Source organism: Acanthochromis polyacanthus, chromosome 21, assembly GCF_021347895.1.
Source record: "Acanthochromis polyacanthus isolate Apoly-LR-REF ecotype Palm Island chromosome 21, KAUST_Apoly_ChrSc, whole genome shotgun sequence".
Taxonomy (NCBI): Eukaryota; Metazoa; Chordata; class Actinopteri; family Pomacentridae; genus Acanthochromis; species Acanthochromis polyacanthus.
This window is the reverse complement of record NC_067133.1, coordinates 27,480,819-27,494,837: the sequence shown is the minus strand read 5'-3', so window position 1 is coordinate 27,494,837 and position 14,019 is coordinate 27,480,819. Positions and strand designations below refer to the sequence as shown.

Sequence of the window (14,019 nt, the reverse complement as noted above, 5' to 3'; positions counted from 1 at the left end):
CCTTGGGGACATCATCAGGAGGCACGGCGTCAGCTTCCACAGTTATGCTGATGACACGCAACTGTACATCGCCGTGTCTCCTGATGACACAGGGCCAATTGATGTCCTTTTTCACTGTATTTTAGACATCAACTCATGGATGGCAGCAAACTTCCTGCAGCTCAACCGGGATAAAACAGAGGTTTTAGTTATTGCTCCTGAAGGCCAGAGGGAGAAAATTTTACCAAAGTTACAGGATTTTAAACCCTCAAAATCAGCCAAAAATCTGGGAGTGATTTTTGACTCTGAGCTCACTTTTATTCCACACATCAAAAACATAACAAAGATTGGTTTTTACCATCTCAAGAAGATAGCTAGAGTCCGCCCGTTCCTCTCTCAGGCCATTACGGAGGTGCTGATGCATGCTTTTATCTCCTGTCGTTTAGATTACTGTAATGCCCTGCTCTCTGGTCTTCCTAAAAAGAGCATGCATAACTTATAATTATTACAAAATTCAGCTGCACGTGTGCTGTTGAGGACCAGAGGGCGGGAGCATATTACACCTATCTTAAAATCGCTGCATTTTCTCCCCGTGCACTTCAGGATCAATTTGAAGGTTCTTTTATTAGTTTATAAGTGTCTTAACGGTCTTGGGCCTTCTTATTTGTCTGCACTACTTTTATTTTATCAACCCTCGCGGACCCTGAGGTCCTCTGGTGCTGGGTTTTTAACGATACCACAAGTTAGAACTAGAACACACGGGGAGGCGGCATTCAGTTATCATGGCCCCCGATTGTGGAACACCCTCCCAGAGAACCTCAGGGCCGCAGAGAATGTTGATGTTTTTAAAAAGAGGCTCAAGACCCATCTTTTTAATCAGGCTTTTAACTGACTCATTTTAACTCTTTATAATTTCTTAAGCTGACCTCTATTCTTATAGTTTTTATGACTATTTTATATATAAATTTTACTTTATACATCCTATTCTTTTATCCTCAGTTTTAGCTTCCATACCTTTTATTTTGTTTTACTGTTTTAGTCCCTCGATTTTCCAGTGTTTCCTCCTGGGGACCTACCACACCTGGAGTTGATTCTGGTCCACTGATGAGGGTGCTGGCCCGTGGATGGCCCTGGCCCGGGTGGCTGGAGAGCTTTACACCTTCGTGTGGAGCCTCTTGTCTGCCTGGGCTGGGGTGGTACTTGTGTCGGCTCCCCTGCAGTCATGGTCCATGACTCCTCTCGGTGTGCGTGGCCCCCAAAGGGAGCTTCTTCCTCACCTCGGATTTCGGTGCCCAGCCATGTCTCCTCTATATCTCTTACCGACAGATGGTGTATGTGGGTGTGTGTATGTTGGTATGTTTGTGTGTGTGGGTCTGTATGTCTGTTCGTATGTCTACGTATGTGTGTGAATGTATATGTGCTTGTGTATCTGTGTGTATATTTGGTGGGGGTGGGAGGGTTCGGGTTTCTCATAGTGTTTTATATTGTGTTGTTCTTGTTTTTATCCTCTGTGAGGCACTTTGTGTTACTGTACTGTATGAAAAGTGCCATATGAATAAAGTTGATTTGATTTGATTTGATAAATGTCACATAAACATACTATAAAAGGTGACTTGTTTCTCTCGTGCTGTTGTCACTAAACCTTACACTGCCGTCTCCATGGTGGTGATTAAAAGAGGAAGTAGTTTTTGTACCACTCTTCTATTTCTGTCTCTCACTGTGTGTCTTCGGGCACAGTAATACACTGCTGTGTCCTCAGTCCTCAGACTGTTCATCTGTAGATAGACTTTACTGCTGGAATCATCTCTGGAGACGGTGAATCTACCCTGGACTGACTGGGAGTAATAGATAGGAGAACTATATGTGCTTATATAAGCGATCCACTCCAGTCCTTTACCAGGAGCCTGTCTGACCCAGACCATCCTGTAGCTGCTGAATGTGAATCCAGATCCTGTACAGGTCAGTCTGTGGGATTCTCCAGGTCTTTTAACCACTGATTCAGATTCTGTCAGAGTCTGACCATCAGCACCTGCCAAGACATGAAGAAAACATCAAATGAATTCTGTTCATACTCATGTAAGAGTCGTGTCAAATCAGGATTGTTGAAGTCCTTCACCTGCCCAGCAGAGAGTTAACAGCAGCAGTCCTGTCCTGTAGTCCATCATCTTCCACAAAGTGTCCAACTCTCTGTTTTCCTCTCTGCAGCTGAATAAGTAGCCGTGGAAAAATGTTGAGATTTGCATTGACTCCTCCTCACAGGAAGGAGGGAACTGAACTAAAATTCTGTAATATTTTAACAAGACAGAATGAATTAAAGTAAACATAACTTCTGGACAAATCAGTTCATAATATTATCCTGTTATTTTCCTCACAACTTTCAGTTTTATGCCAGAGAACAGAAACAACCGTTCAAAAATATCTTTACATGGATGTTGTAATGATTCATGTTCCATACGATGAAACTAACGGAACAATTTTCAGTCAGAAATAAAAACTGTGTGAAACAATGGATATTGATGGAGATATTTGCATTCTTTTTGTTTTTGTTGTTGTTGTTATAGCCAGCTACATTTAATTAGTTTATATAAATTTTCTACTTGTGTCTAATTTCAGTGTTTTCATACATAGATTTTTAAAGCTTTGAAGTTGCAGATAACTTTGAATGTTTGAATCTGAGAACAACCAGTTTTGAGAAACTCACAGCTCAGCTACCAGGATGCTAAAATATGAACTTTGCTGACATGAGGGGCTTCTTAATGCTTTGTTTTTCATCATTTTAATCTCAAAATTCTGTGAGTCAAACAAAGAAGACACATTTTAAACTTTGAATGAACAGTTTGAATTCATTCCTGGTCTGAGGGCTCCTCCTCTGGTGGCTTCATGTTACAAGTGTTCAGACACTGAGGGGTTTTTGTTCAGGTCTACTGATCATTTGTGTCACTGTGTGAGTCTGGTACAGTAATACACAGCAGAGTCTTCAGGCTGCATATTCTGTCCATTCAGAGTCACTGTTTTGCTGGAAGAGTCTAATTCGATGCTGAACTTGTTCTTCAGTGAATCTTTGTAGTGTGAGCTTCCAGTATATTTCATTCCAATCCACTCCAGTCCTTTTCCTGCAGGTTGTCTGATCCAAGCTGTGTGGTAGCTGCCCAAAGAATAAGAGACCTGACAGGTGATGGAGAGACGTTGACCTGGCTGCACAGTCACAGATTGTGGCTGAGTCAACTGTTCACACTTCACACCTGTTGAAAAAGAAAATGTTGAATGATCAAGTCATTCTGCAAAGAATGAAGTACAGATTGTGACAAATCCAAAGAGACTCACAGGATGCAGCTGCAAAGAGCAGCAGTAGAGCTACAGACAACATGGTTGGAGGTGAAACTGATGTGCTGTGAACTTTGCTGACAGTCTGATGTTTTTAAAGCTGGACGCTCATGGAGTTTGCATAGAACATACGAAGCATCAGTGCTGGTCCAAGAGAAGCCAATAGAAATGTCTGTTCACTTATTGTATCTGCAGAATGAACACACACATGGAAATCACCTCCTGACTTCATACATGATATTTTAATGTCATTACATGTTAAAATGCAGCATAAAATATTTCTATACTTACACCAGTAAAACAACTGTTAGCTTTTCTATTCCTGGAAACTATAAATGTGTTGTCAATGATTCAGTTTTCCACCCTTTGTTTCCCCTGCACATCACTGAGGTGTAGCACTGCCCTCCCTGGCTTTTATTAGGGAATTCTAATAAAGAATATAAGCTTCGCTCTCAGGGAGAGCCTGTCATGCTAACACACACGCATTTAAAAAAAATATTTGGCTGCAAGACTAAAATATGCATTAATCTCATAAAATGTTGACACCCCTTTTGTGGAGTTAAACAATGACAATAAATCCACTCAAAAGGAGGGAAAAAAAGATTCAGTTTTCTAATGTTGTGTACTTTCTTGTGTATTTGCAAACACTTATGTTACTTTATATAAGCTGTGCTCTCTGTATGTTTTTTAGTATATTTATATATCAGTGAGTCCTTTAAAATGATTTGTAAAGTTTCTTTGAGATAATTTATTTACTGTAAGTAAATAAATAAGTAACTGTCTACAGATAAAACATGTGTGTGGTTGCTGGTTGTTGAGTTTTTGTGCAGGTTGTCGATCCTCAGGGCCAGTGACCCCCTAATTTACTTATTCAGCTGTCAGGGAATCACTGGACCAGCTCTCCATCCTACAGGTCCAGTTCTACTGCCCCCTGAGATCTTACTCAGAGGGATGCTGCAGAACTGTTAAGCTGGTAAACGAGGAAAATTCGCCTAGCTGTCTCACTGCCTTCATCCAGATGCCTATCCCTGCTTCCTCTGATAATTAATTTAACCGAGTAGCCACTTCGGTATAGCTAAATTTAATCACCAGACACGCCCGTTAACGGCAGCTTTTCCTCTCATAGATCTGGCACTTGGTAAATTGCTAGGTTTATTCAGAGGTTATGGACATATAGACAACCTCGAGGATATGTTTATACCGGGCCAGTGGCCCCTTTAATTAGGTAACCTTTCAGAACCTTTACTCTTGTTATGCACGCTGTAAACTGACTTTTTACATCCAGAGCTAGATGTATAAGTATCATTCAGGGATAAAAATAGCACTTGCAATTTGTTGTCTTTAATTGCAGGAAAAATGTTTTATTAATATAGTTTTAGCAGGGCAAAAGCATAGCCAATAAATCATCAGACAAATAATCAAACATTAGATAATATTTCAAATCACTCATCCCAACTCCTAACTGGTATTATGCTTTCCTAAAAGAAGAGTAATAATCACCCAGATTACATAATTTGGAGGGAGAGAGCAGCCGGCTTGGCCGTAGTCAACTGCTCACCTGAAACCCGACAAGTGTTTGAGACCTGCCGGGGCCCAGGGGGAAGTGGACGGGGTTCCGGACCAGATTTAGATCTGCATTTATCCATTTTTGTTGTTTGGTCCAGTATTCCTCACATGGAAAATAGAGTTCAGTAATGTTCCTTCAGACAGCATTATTTCCAGATCACAGTTCAGTAATCCTCCAACACTGCAGGAAACGCAGTACTTTGGTCCATAATTCCATCAGAACAGTTATTCCGTTGCAGATCATGTTGAATTCCCGTCCGAGTTACGTGGTAATCATCCCTTGTGCTCAGACTGATGTCTGGATTGCACCCAGGCAGATACCCACAACAATTTCCCAACTTGCATCTCGATCAGATGTAATTTATAGTTTACTGTATCTTTACCCCCTCCCAACTCGCACACTTGCCCCATACACTGACCGCATGATCACCTCCACTTTTAAGGAACTGAAACTGTCTGTTTTGGACTGTCCAGACAGCCCATCTTGCCCCCCCTGATCTCTCCTGTCTGCAACTCAGCACAGGCTCCTGATCAGGAAATGGAAAAGCAGATGTCAGCCTCTAACTGTCGCTGGCATCCCATTGTGCAATCTTTTGGACAATGTGTACAGACTTGTTAAAAAAAACCCGATCTATTTTGAGTCTAGTGACCTTTACTGTGAACACTTGACCCTAGTTCACTTAACTCCTGACTTCTCACCTCATTACCAAGTTAAAACCTCTTATTTTAACAGTAGTCAAATCAAAACTCTTAAAAGCATTCCCATTTCATAACGCATAAGTTCCTCTTTTTAGTCAAATCTATCAAAAACATCAGTTTTCACAGTGAGCTGCTCTTCTGATTTTTACACTGTTTCAACATTAAAGAATGTATGAATAGACACTTGGTTAGTTCAAACACATTCATTAGGTTATGGCATAATTTGATCCTAAATCACAGGTTATAACATCACAATGTTCCCTTATTTAGCTGTTGTTCTGTCAGAGTCTCCCCTTTGTGGCTGATTCTGGGATCTCATATCTCTGTGCTTCACAACACCCCCTTCTATGAGATCCCGGTCAGCCCCTATAAATGGCTGGTTTTGGGATCCCATACCTCCATGCTTCACAACAAGTTCGGTTGGTGGTTTGTGTCACTGTGGGGCGACGTACACAGTAATACACAACTGTGTCCTCAGACTGCACCCAGCGGGCATCTGATGTCAATGCAACATCAAGTTGATGTCATTATTCAATGAATGACATCAAGTTGATGTTGCATTGACATCAGATGCCTGCTGGGCAGGTTCTGTCCTGTTATTGTCACTGTTCCTGCAGACATGTCTCTGCTGTAGCTGAACTTGTTCTTCAGAGCATTATTTTGGTGAAAGCTGCCACTGCTGGATCCCACCTGATCAAAAATCCAGTCCATTGCTTTTCCTTCACGCTGTCTGATCCAACCTGTTGCATAGCTGCTATCAGTCACAGAATAACCAGACAGTCTACAGGTGATGGTCAGAGTCTGTCCAGGCTGCACAAGCATTGAGTCTGGCTGGATGAGATCAATACTGTTCACACCTGTGGAGACACAAATCAACATTATCTCCAGCATTCATCATATTACTGAGTGTTTGTAATGTGTTGATGAGTGTGAATCCAGTGAAAGCTCCTCACAGGATCCAGCAGCCAGCAGCAGAATCAGAGCTGCAGAGAACATGTTGATGTTGGAGCTCAACTGATGTGAGCTCTGGTTTCCTCTCACTGACACAGAAACACACACTTCCTTTTATGTGAGCTTTATTTGCATATTGTTGAATAAATTACATTTAAATCAACAGTGTGTCTTCTGGAGTGACCACACTTGAACATTTAGCACAGCCTCTAATGTATCGTCTAGATTTTTTACATCATTTTTATGTTTGAGAAAAAGGAGGAAAGTGTGGATTAACTTAATCTGAAAGAAACATTAATGGAGCATCTGATTGAGGAGTGAAAAACATGTTTGATGTCAGTATAAATCTTTAAATTAGTCCTGTTTGTCTCTTTATAGTGAGAGAGGACAGAGAAACTTGTCACACAATAGCCTCTAATATCTGATAAAGAAACTGCAGCATTAATTTATACTTTTGTTTCTTTTATTGCAGCTCACTTCAGATTTCACATAAATATTCCTGTATTTGTTTTGTTGTGCCTTTTATTCTGCTGCTTCATTCTCATTACAGTAACTTCAGCACATTGCAGTGTTTCCTTAAATGCCACGTTTATTTTATTTATGTACTTTTCTAATTAATTGAGTTGGAGTGGCCTTGGCCTTCATCTTTGTCATATATGTTGAACTTGAACAGCTACAGTAGTTAAATTCAAGGCTTGATTCCTACAAAATACATTTATTTAATAATCTAATGATTTTTCCCAGTTTTTATTGTGAACTGAAGTTTAATTTTGCATCTCTCCGTCTTTCTTACATTAGAAAAGCTGGAGAAAAATCTTTCAACATCCACAGAATCACAGCAAACAAGAAAAAGTGAGCTGCTAATGGAGCAAAAAAATTGAACGCAAAGAGACCTTTACTGAGTGAACTGGTCTGAATTCATTCCTGGTCTGAGGGCTCCTCCTCTGGTGGCTTCATGCTGTAAGTGTTCATGCACTTTTTCGGAATAAATCTGCAACGGGCAAAAAAAAAAAAAAAAAAAAAAATCTTTAAGAAATAATGTATTGAATGCTTGGAGTGTTTGTTTCAGTATTATTTTTTTACACCATGATAATTCACTCAATATCAGTATTACTGGGGACTGAGTTTTTACAAATAGCGTGTTCAAGGTAAGAGGCAGCAATCTGACAAGCAGTTTGAATGATGATATATTAAGATATTATGTACAATATGTACTTAAAATCTATGTTAAGTAAAAACAACTGAAATGTCACGGGTTTAAAAAATATATATAAATGTTTAGGTGTGAGAGAACGATCTAAACTGACGATTTGATTCATGTCTGATGAGGACTGTAGGTTTTTGTACAGCTGTTCAACCAACTTCAGTCACTGTGTGTCTCGAGCACAATAATAAACAGCAGAATCTTCAGTCTTCAGGCTGTTCATCTGCAGATACAGCTGCTCTTTGCTGTTGTCTCTGGAGACGGTGAACCTGCCTTGGACTGACTGAGAGTAGTACTGGCCGTAGCTGAGTGCTTCAGTAGCGATCCATTCAAGTCCTTTTCCAGGAGCCTGTCTGACCCAGACCATCCAGTAGCTACTAAATGATATTCCAGATGTTGTACAGGTGAGTCTGTGGGACTCTCCAGGTCTTTTCACTGCTGCTTCAGACTCTGCCATGTTCCAACCTTCAGCACCACTCCAAACAAACACAGCAACCACCAACAGTGTGAGCTGTCTGTGATCCATGTTGACAATGTGACTGATATGTCTTCAAGTCTGTAAATGTCCTTTAAATAAACTGAATCCACATGAAAATGCTTCCATGAGGCTCCTCCTGCATCAGTCAAATCAGAGGGCAGGTCTATAAACAGCACAACATGAGATTCAACATCATTTCAACAATTCAGCAGCTAAAAAACATGTTTCCTCCATGATATTAGTGTAAATTTTCATTATTTGATTTTTCATGTCTCATTCAGCAGATTCTGATAAATATTTATTGATCCAGGAGAGTAATATTGAAACTTTATGTCAACATTTAACATGCAGATAAAACTTTATTAATTAATACTGTCTCAAAAAATATAATAATGCAGAAAATAACAAAAACATTCGATTGCTGGAATTATGCAAAAAAAAAAGACAGATATATTGATTTATTTCATTAATGGTCTGAAAACTCATATTATAAAAATCTAAATGAATGATTGAGTTGGTTTCAGCTGGTTGAAGGATTGGATTCTTTAAGAATTTTAAAGATTTCAGTATTTAAATTTTGTTTTAAGCCACAGACTTGCAGACAAACATCAACCATCAAGAGATAATTAAACAGTCAGTAACACAAACTGGTTTGACTAAATGTAAAATACTGATACTGTAGTGGACAGGAAAATATCTGCTTTCATATCTATGAAATCATGTCCACAAAACAGATGTTTGTGTCACATTTAAGAAGAAGTGATTTTATAACAGATGTTCAGTAGCACCAGGTTAAAAAAAATCATTTAAAATGTGTCAGAAGTATATGAATGTGAGTATTAGTATTCTTTGATTTCATCATGACAATTCACTCAGTGTCAGTGTTGCTGTCTAGAAATTCCTGGGCAGTTAGATGCAAAAAAAGAAAAAATCCCAATAAGTAGATAAATAAATGAGGACACAATTATACAGAAGAGTGCTTTGTTACAAATCTGTGCTAACCTGGTGTTACATTCGTGGTCGTGGGTGAAGATGAACTAAATAGTGCTGACTTTTGCAAACAACACATTTCTGCAAACTGTTTTTTTCAAAATTTAATTAGAGTTGTTATTACTGTTCATGCTAAAAAGTAAATACTACATTTTTGCATGTAAAATTATAATTTTTATAAATTATGTTTGGAATAAATTTTGATCAAAGGGCCCCATGCAGACTCCTGGGATTGCTGCTATATTTGGAGAATATTAACAGTGTATTTATCATGCTTTCAAATCAAATTTAATGTTACGGTGGGAGGTTGGAGAACCCAGGCGCAGACACAACAGACAGGACAACTGGTGTGATCGGGAAAGGGGTTTTTATTAAATGAGAATTCAACTACTAAATAACTGAGAACAGGACTAAGGAGGTAGAGCAAAAACCAAACAGCTGAAAACAACAGAGCTAAGGAGAGGTACTCACACACAGGGGAAACTAATAATCGAGGGAGCAAACAGGCTGAGGTAGTAAGACATCCACTTTAAGTGACCAGAACATTCCACAGCAGATTCCCTCCTTCGATAACAACGAAACTCTCTCTCCCAAAGACCTAAGTAAACAGCCAAAGTGCTTTTTTTATGACCAGAGAGAGACCTGCATCATTTCAGAGACATTCACCAGGACACCTGATTCATGTTTATGACGACCTCTGACATTGCTTAAGAGACTCTTTTTTTTTGCAGGCTATCACTATTCCTGTATTGAATTGGGACATGTATGCTTTCATGTATTTCTAACTTCACATACAGACCCTTTTTTTCAGAGTACTGTTAACACCTTTAAATTTGATTACCATTCAAATGTTTGTGGTCCACACCGACAGAACTGCTTTGATGAACTAAGTGTCCTCGCAGCTGGACCTCTGCTGCTCTCCCGGTCTGCCATCAGATAAGCAGGGTCATAAATATTCTAATGACCTGCTTCTCACCTCTGCAAAAAGACACTCAGCCTGTTTGTTGCACAGAAGGACACTCTTTCTAAAATCCTGCTTCTGACGTTTATTTTGCGATTTTGAAGATATTAAAGTTGAAATAATAAGTTGTTATACATGTTAGTCCAACTCCGACGTCTCTAGCATGTTTCTGTCCTGAGATATTAATTCTGGAAAGTTTATTGTCTGCCTGACCCATCTCTTCCACAGTTCAACATTGCCCCCTATGGACGTCGGAATGCCATGACATTATCGAGGTTTTCACGGTATTAACTATAAAAACTTTGCTTTATCCAGATTTCAAAGAAGTGAAAACTGTTTTATTCTGCCTTGTATGAATGTATGTTACCATGTCTTCACTGCAATACATATAACAACCATTAGAATGCACACGAACATATAAATAGAAACTAGGACTCACATATTCTTAGACTAGCTTGTATAATCAGTTTATTTTATCTTTGATTGTTTAAAATATATTGTAAGGATCATGGAGGAGTAAACAAATCGTTCTTTTTGCGCGTTTTAATATTTTTAATCATTATTTGATCCGGTTTCATCTCTCCCCTCTGAGCCCAAGGAGGTTCCTCATTCAGATTCAAAGGAATGCGCGCCTCAGCCGACACTTCCACGCCCCTTCTCAGAGAAAACCCTTAAAACCAGCCATTTTACGTTGCTCGCTCTTCCACTCTTCCGCTCTTCCGCTCTTACGCTCTTACTCTTACGCTCTCTTCTTACTAACTAGCTTACCGAAACTCCGTCCGAGCGACTCTTTTGTTTTCTTTGGCGCCTTTCACTATCTTTTGTCCTCTTTATTCTAAGTTTATCCTGGTAGCAGGGCTGGCCTTTGCTAACCACGACTCTTAATCATTTTTCTTTTAAATCAAAGAATAGATATCTTCGCTCACTATTTAAACAAATGAAGTCCATTTTTATTTGACGACAATTATTTTTAATTAAGAACTAATTTGATCCCGTTTTCACGGCTTCGACAGTTTTTTTTAGCGGCTCTTTATTCATCTGTTCTCCAGCCAAAACTGCTGACCGAGACAAAACAAGAGCCTGCGGTTTTATTTTGTTATCAAGCTATTTTTCGGTCAAGTCAACCCCAGAGAAGGACGAACGTTCCTGCGTTCTCCCCACCATCGGCTGAGATCCACCCAGCTGGCCCGAACCGAACCAGAGGCGCTCAAAAGCATCGACAGCTACCAGACGGCAGGACGCCAAGACGTTGCCATAGCGACAGACTTCACGGCCGGAGCATCAGCCGACCCGTATAGTCAGGTCCGTTCAAGGCAACGCAGCCCCAGCCGGACCTCGTGAGTGACCCGTTCTCCAACAAAGTAAGCCAGCAAACACATTGGTGTGATCTGAATTATTGGGTTGACGTCTCAAAATAGCTTGAAATCTTCCTTAAATAGCTTCCAAAATCTTCCTTTTAATAACTTCGTTTAGTCACCGGTCAGTCGTTCATTTTCCAAATTATTAATCATCTCGTCATACCTTCAGCGGTCTGATTACTCAGTCCATAATCCTAGTAAGAAATGCAAATCTGAATAATTAACGCACGCGCACACACACACACACACACACACACACACCCATCTATCATCACCTACACCCACACACACACACACCCATTATACTTATTACTGTATTAATCACTGTTTTGTTATTAGTTTTAGTCAATAAATATCTTTCATTTAAACCACAATTACAGTCTCTTTTGCGTTTATATGTGTTGACTGGGGTCAATGTTTTTCGAGGATTCTCGACATTCAGATATTAGACTGATTAATCAAAATTTTCAATCCATTAATAATATTTTTATTAAGATGGATTAATAATTTCCCAGTAAATAGACTGGGTGGTGCCCCGATTAATAAACTATCAACGAGTGCAGACTTATTAAATTAACGTTTAATAAGGCAATATCGCTACACTGAGGTCAATCCAAAAACAGAGCCCAAGAGATAAGCGTCTGCTAAATGAAATGAAATTGTAGGCAATCCACAAAGGGGAAGCAGAAGGGCCCATAAACTGACACAGTCCAGAGGTGGTAGGGTTTGTGGGGGACAGAGTCTGGAATGACACCTGAGTCTGTCAATGATCCAGCAGAGACTAAGGGGAAGAACAGAGCTTATATAGCTGAGGAAGGGAACAGGTGAGTGGTGTTGAGCTGATGACTGCAGCTGACACCCACAGCAGCAATCAGCCAGTTGAGTGCAGACAGAGCCAGAGGGCGAGTGACTGGGAGAGAGAGATAATGGGGAAAAGGACAAAAGGAGGAAGAAGGGCAGGAACTGGAGCAGGATCATAAAATTTGAGACACATGTTTGACATATCTGCTGTTCAACAAATCAAAAAATATGAGTTGAAGGCTTTTGAACTGTTTATTTTTTAACAGCAGCATTTATGTGTTCATCCAGTTATTTCCATATTTTCTGTACTACACCTACTGCTGCACACTGAAGTTAGTGTTCAGATGATCCAAATATTATAAAATTTAAGCTCATTGTAGCTGGTTACAGGTTTGCTGGTTCATATGAAACACCTTAAATGGTTTCATTTGGAAGTTATGAAATAAAGCAGCTGCAGAATCATTTAAATAAAATGGAACCTTGTAGCATTGTATGTGGTTGTCTGAAATATAAATCAAAGAGAACATCATCTGGTGTGATTTAGAATTAATGTAACTGCATTAGCATTTTTTACTGGTTGTAAATGACAAAAACCTGCACAGAAATAAATTCACTGAGCTTTTCTTCAAGTGCAGACAGAAATAGATTTATTAATAGTTTTACTGCATCAACATGTCAATATTCTGTCCACATGTGCAGACTTCAATGATTAGATTTTTAAACTTTCTTCAAAGACTAAAATCTTTCAATCTAACAAGTACTGTAAGATAAATGTAATATTGTTGATTTTATACTGACAATAAGTCCATGCTCAGTACAGCAGGGAGAAGAACGTTTCAGCAGGAATTAAAACAAACAAAACTGCTGAGAAAAATGATTAGGCTTAATAATAGATTTGGGGAAAATATATGCAAATTTCCAGTCAATTAATGTCCTGAAAACATATCTTTGTGTCAGTAAAAGTGAAAGGAAAAATGAAGTATGTTACTTTGTGTGAAGCAAAAAGGCTTCTTATTTTCTCTGCAGTCAAAGTCAAGAACTATGTTTGGCATTAACTGTCCTCACAGACAGGATGGAGTTGGAATTTGTCCCCCAACTAAACTTTACATTTACAAGTTTATGAAGGGATATTAAATGTAGCTTTATACAAAATAGACAGTGTTTGCATTACATTAGATAAAGTATCAAGTCCTTTAGAGATCTAGCTGCCAGCAGATGTATCAAAACTTTTCAGGACATATGATGTTGTTAAAATGATGATGAGGGCTCTTTTGTCCACAAACACTGTATACAAATTGGTCAAAATGGAATTTAAACAAAGATGCAGAATAGAAGCTGCATTCTTCATTTATGTGTCTTGTTTTCATAAATGATGACATGCAAAGCAGCTAAAATCCTGCTCTCTAATAATCTTGTTCTATATTGTTTTACACGTTCATTGATAAATATCTGCTACTTTCTTTAACAGTGAACTGATCTGAATTCATTCCTGGTCTGAGGGCTCCTCCTCTGGTGGCTTCATGTTACAAGTGTTCAGACACTGAGGACTTTTGTTCAGGTCTACTGATCATTTGTGTCACTGTGTGTCTCTGGCACAGTAATACACAGCAGAGTCCTCAGACTGCATATTCTGTCCTGTTATTGTCACTGTTCCTGCAGAAGTGTCTCTGCTGAAACTGAACTTGTTCTTCAGAGCGTTATTTTGCCA

At 39.2% G+C, this 14,019-nt stretch overlaps 1 protein-coding gene across 1 annotated transcript in view; it reads right to left on the bottom strand.

Moving 5' to 3' along the window:
• Nucleotides 1–14,019, bottom strand: part of LOC127531521 (zinc finger MYM-type protein 1-like) — a 72,866-nt gene that overhangs the window by 6,964 nt on the left and 51,883 nt on the right. The window contains exons 1-2 of the transcript XR_007938639.1: nucleotides 4,862–5,489; nucleotides 3,304–3,492 (exon numbers count right to left, since the gene is read on the bottom strand). The gene's annotated coding sequence lies outside the window, so the exon portion shown is untranslated. Of the gene's footprint in view, nucleotides 1–3,303; nucleotides 3,493–4,861 lie in introns of the transcript that reaches the window.